A 6,000-nucleotide genomic window follows, 5' to 3' on the forward strand; every position below is an offset into this window, starting at 1 on the left:
CCGCGCGCCGCGCGTTGTGCACCGCTCTTTGTGCGCCGCGCGCGCCGTGCGCCTCCACTGGATGCCACATGCGTTCCTAGTCCCACATGGACGAAAAAGAAGCCTTCTAAGGCCCCCAAACACCTATATAAACCCCCTCCCATTGAGGGGAAAGCCATCCCATTGAATCCTATTCAATCCCATTGAATCCTATTCAATCCCATTCATTCTCAAGGAACTTGAGACTTCTCTCTGCTTCTCTGGATGCCATCCTTGGCCTGAAGCAGATTCTCCACGATTTCTTGTTCTCAGAGATTCTGAAGCGCTTTCCGGGGACTCCCGAGTGCCACCTCTCTTGATCGAACGATTAATCTTGAGCCCACGAGCGCTCTAACGGTTTTCGACTGAAAATCGCCTACGCGTCTAGCACCCTAGACGCGTCCACCATTTCTGACAAGAAATCGCCTACGCGTCCGGCATTTCCAAACTAGGAATCGCCTACGCGTCCGGAATCTCCGCCACGACAAGGAACTCTTGACTTAGAGTCTTCCACGTCTCCAAAAGAGAGAAAACACACATTCTCTCTCGCATACGCGATCTCCAAAGTTCTGAGACATCGCCGAGGACTCCTCCGCGCCTCGTCTCCTTCATCGAGCACGCCTCTCCACCAAGGCTCCGCGCCTCATACTGCGTCTCACACGCTTGAACTACGTTCTGACCTGATCCCACACACGGGTACGTAGGCAGCCGACACCCAAGGCACGGTCACTCCTCCTCCTCACCCCCTACCTCTCTCGAGAGGCGGGTTGATCGGAGAAAACCCTAGCTCGAGACTATCGAGTTCACACTCTTGGCCCGGGTGCGATCACTTGGTCCGGCCTTGGATCGAACCGCCCGAGGTTTTAAATAGTTGTTCATTTTTCGTGCGACAACATTTTGGCGCTAGAAGGAGGGGACTTCCCAACCTATTCAGCCCGAAATCCCTTCTGTTCATCTTCTTCTTTTCTTCTGCGAACTCAACTTTCTCGAACTTGAGAAACGATGAGTAGCCAACCAACCATACGTTCTAAGGGAGTTAACAACCCCGATAACGTCACTGGGACCAAGAAATACTTCTTGCGCTCCCAAGCGCATGGTGACAAAGAGTCGCTCCACGAAGAGAGCTCGACCCGCTCACCATCTCCATCTCCTGATTGCAGGGAGGACCGCATCACGGAGTCGGAGGAGAGTATCCGCCAACTAAAGGCGAAGAACGCGAGGTACCGCAACTGACTGGCTGCGAAGTCGAGTCGAGCATCGCTCCTCGAGTCGAGTCATTCTCCTCGAGTCGAGCCTTGCTCCCCGAGTCGAGTCACACTCCTCGAGTCGAGCCTTGCTCTTCAAGACGAGTCACACTCCTCGAGTCGAGCCTTGCTCCTCAAGACGAGTCATTCTCCTCGAATCGAGCTTCGCTCCTTGAGACTAGTCATTCTCCTCGAATCGAGCTTGCTCCTCGAGACGAGTCATTCTCCTCGAATCGAGCTTGCTCCCCGAGTCGAGTCACACTCCTTGAGTCGAGCCTTACTCCTCGAGACAGGTCATTCTCCTCGGGTCGAGTCATTCTCCTCGAGTCGAGCTTCGCTCCTCGAGACAAGTCATTCTCCTCTAGTCGAGCCTTGCTCCTCGAGTCGAGTCATTCTCCTCGTGTCGAGCCTCGCTCCTCGAGACAAGTCATTCTCCTTGAGTCGAGCCTTGCTCCTCGAGTCGAGTCATTCTCCTCGAGTCGAGCCTTGCTCCTCGAGACGAGTCATTCTCCTCGAGTCGAGCTTCGCTCCTCGAGACAAGTCATTCTCCTCGAGTCGAGCCTTGCTCCTCGAGACAAGTCATTCTCCTCGAGTCGAGCTTTGCTCCTCGAGACGAGTCATTTTCCTCGAATCGAGCTTGCTCCCGGAGTCGAGTCACACTCCTCGAGTCGAGCCTTACTCCTCGAGACAGGTCATTCTCCTCGGGTTGAGTCATTCTCCTCGAGTCGAGCTTCGCTCCTCGAGACAAGTAATTCTCCTCGAGTCGAGCCTTGCTCCTCGAGTCGAGTCATTCTCCTCGTGTCGAGCCTCGCTCCTCGAGACAAGTCATTCTCCTTGAGTCGAACCTTGCTCCTCGAGTCGAGTCATTCTCCTCGAGTCGAGCCTTGCTCCTCGAGACGAGTCATTCTCCTCGAGTCGAGCTTCGCTCCTCGAGACAAGTCATTCTCCTCGAGTCGAGCTTCGCTCCTTGAGTCAGGTCATCCTCCTCGAGTCAAGCCTTGCTCCTCGAGTCAAGTCATTCTCCTCGAGTCGAGCATCGCTACTCGAGTCGAGTCATCCTCCTCGAGTCGAGCCTTGCTCCTCGAGTCGAGTCATTCTCCTCGAGTCGAGCGTCGCTCCTCGAGTCGAGTCATTCTCCTCGAGTTGAGCTTCGCTCCTTGAGTCGAGTCATTCTCCTCGAAGTCGAGCCTCGCTCCTCGAGTCGAGTCATTCTCCTCGAGTCGAGCCTTGCTCCTCGAGACGAGTCATTCTCTTCGAGTCGAGCTTCGCCCCTCGAGACGAGTCATTCTCCTCGAGTTGAGCCTCGCTCCTCGAGTCGAGTCGTTCTCCTCGAGTCGAGCCATGCTTCTCGAGACGAGTCACTCTCCTCGAATCGGGCTTCGCTCCTCGAATCGAGCCTTAAACTTTACGCATGAAGATCCTCCGTCCGTGTCTCACGAGACGATTTACCAAGCGAGTTGTGCATCCGCACAATGACGCGATAGTTCTCAAAGCCCAAGTGGCTAACAACTTGGTGAAAAGAGTTCTCATCGACAACGGCAATGCTGCCGACATAATTTTCAAATCCACCCTAGAGCGCATGAAGCTCGGGGGGCTACGCCCAACTCCGACCCAAAAACCTTTATTCGGGTTCACTGGGGAGAGAGTCATGACCGAAGACATCATCAATCTACCGGTCACCTTCGGAACTCCCGGAGGCATTGAAGTCGTTCAAATGGTTCCATTCCTAGTGGTCGACCAAGAATCCCCCTACAACGTAATCATTGGGCGACCCACGTTGAACCGGCTAAGGGCAATCACTTCAACATACCACCTACTGGTGAAGTTCCCCACCGAGGATGGAATCGACATCATGGCTGGAGACCAATCCCAAGCCAGAATATGCTACATCCAAGGAGTCGATGGAAAAACCGCTAGAAAGACGGTTAACACGATCTCTCAACTTAGAGACCGCGTCGAGTCGACCAAGGTCCTCCGCGAAGTCCATGAAGACATCTGCATGACACCCAAGTGCAAGGTGCCAACGTGTTCATCCCAAACTGGGAGGGACCCCACAATGTCTGCCAAGTCATACATGACGAGACACGCTACATCAAATACACGGACACCGATCCGTCGCCTATGGAATGCGGAACATTTGAGGCAGTACTACCAGTAGCCGGCGCATCCCCCCATTTTATTTCTTTTCTTTCTAAACATTCAATAAGGCCTATGAGCCAACGTTTTAGGATTCCAAAGTTTTTGCAATATTAATAAAGTTCGAGGTTTTTCTTTCAAAATCCACTTTTTCAAAGATTTTCGATCATCAAAGATTATGCTTGTAAACCTAAAAACTCGGGGGGCTGGTGACATAGGCAATGGTAAGTGCGCTCAAAATATTCAAGAAAGTACGCTCCACAAAAGGAAAGCACGCTCCACAAAAACAAAACACCCGAACACAAACAGGAACGAGCGTTCAAACCAAGACGCCTTCGCGGCGCGCCGTAAGACATCCACGAGATGCAGGCTGAAGACGCCTCCGCGGCGCGCCATAAGACATGCCTGAGATGCAGGCTGAAGACGCCTCCGCGGCGCGCCATAAGACATCCCAGAGATGCAGGCTGAAGATGCCTTCGCGGCGCGCCGTAAGACATCCACGAGATGCAGGCTGAAGACGCCTCCGCGGCGCGCCATAAGACATCCCTGAGATGCAGGCTGAAGACGCCTCCGCGGCGCGCCATAAGACATCCCTGAGATGCAGGCTGAAGACGCCTCCGCGGCGCGCCATAAGACATCCCAGAGATGCAGGCTAAGACGCCTCCGCGGCGCGCCGTAAGACATCCCCGCGATGCAGGCTAAGACGCCTCCGCGGCGCGCCGTAAGACATCCCCGCGATGCAGGCTAAGACGCCTCCGCGGTGCGCCGTAAGACATCCCCGTGATGCAGGCTAAGACGCCCCCGTGGCGCGCTGTAAGAAATCCCCGAGATGCAGGCTAAAGCCGTCCCTCGCGACGCACTTAAGACGCCTACATGGCGCGCGTAAGACGCGTAAAGGCGCAGCCCGTAAGACGCCTACATGGCGCAACCTAAGACGCCTACATGGCGCACGTAAGACGCGTAAAGTTGCAGCCCGTAAGACGCCTACATGGCGCAACCTAAGACGCCTACATGGCACACGTAAGACGCGTAAAGGCGCAGCCCGTAAGATGCCTACATGGCGCAATAAGACGCCTCCGCGGCGCGCTGTAAGACATCCCCGAGATGCAGGCTAAAGCCGTCCCTCGCGACGCACTTAAGACGCCTACATGGCGCGCGTAAGACGCGTAAAGGCGCAGCCCGTAAGACGCCTACATGGCGCAACCTAAGACGCCTACATGGCGCACGAAAGACGCGTAAAGGCGCAGCCCGTAAGACGCCTACATGGCGCAACCTAAGACGCCTACATGGCGCACGTAAGACGCGTAAAGGCGCGGCCCGTAAGACGCCTACATGGCGCAACTTAAGACGCCTACATGGCGCACGTAAGACGCGTAAAGGCGCAGCCCGTAAGACGCCTACATGGCGCAATCTAAGATGCCTACATGGCGCACGTAAGACGCGTAAAGGCGCAACCCGTAAGACGCCTACATGGCGCAACCTAAGACGCCTACATGGCGCACGTAAGACGCGTAAAGGCGCAGCCCGTAAGACGCCTACATGGCGCAACCTAAGACGCCTACATGGCGCACGTAAGACGCGTAAAGGCGCAGCCCGTAAGACGCCTACATGGCGCAACCTAAGACGCCTACATGGCGCACGTAAGACGCGTAAAGGCGCGGCCCGTAAGACGCCTACATGGCGCAACCTAAGACGCCTACATGGCGCAATCTAAGATGCCTACATGGCGCACGTAAGACGCGTAAAGGCGCAACCCGTAAGACGCCTACATGGCGCAACCTAAGATGCCTACATGGCGCACGTAAGACGCGTAAAGACGCAACCCGTAAGACGCCTACATGGCGTAACCTAAGACGCCTACATGGCGCACTTAAGACGCCTACATGGCGCAACCTAAGATGCCTACATGGCGCACGTAAGACGCGTAAAGACGCAACCCGTAAGACGCCTACATGGCGTAACCTAAGACGCCTACATGGCGCACTTAAGACGCCTACATGGCGCAACCTAAGACGCCTACATGGCGCACTTAAGACGCCTACATGGCGCACGTAAGACGCCTACATGGCACAACCATAGCACACCTAAAACGCCTACATGGCGCAACCAAGATGCCTACATGGCTCATCTAAAACGCCTATACGGCATACCTAAGAAGCCTGCATGGTGCATCTAGGCCATCCCTCGCAATGTGCCTAAGGCGCCTAAACGACGCACAAAACCGCTTCTCACGACGCGCTAAGAGTCGCCACAAAGCGTTGAACGAACCGCCGTACAAGGCGCAGTTCATGCTGTCTTCGCCATCGCCAACTAAACACGATCACCCTCACCTTGGGAGAATCCCCGTTCCATGCGAGTTGATTGAAGCTGCTCGCAAAAACTCGCGAACCCCGCCTCCGAGCAAGAACCTTGCTCGGCCTGAACTAGCTGAGACTTCGCTCCTCGAGTCGAGTCATCCTCCTCGAGTCGAGCTTCGCTTCTCGAGTCGAGTCAGTCTCCTCGAGTTGAGCTTCGCTCCTCGAGTCAAGTCATTCTCCTCGAGTCGAGCTTCGCTCCTCGAGTCGAGTCAGTCTCATCGAGTTGAGCTTCGCTCCTCGAGTCA

The sequence above is a fragment of the Urtica dioica genome, chromosome 8 (assembly GCF_054948205.1).
Source record: "Urtica dioica subsp. dioica isolate 48M chromosome 8, U.dioica_male_clone48M_v1_H2, whole genome shotgun sequence".
NCBI classification, from domain to species: Eukaryota; Viridiplantae; Streptophyta; class Magnoliopsida; order Rosales; family Urticaceae; genus Urtica; species Urtica dioica.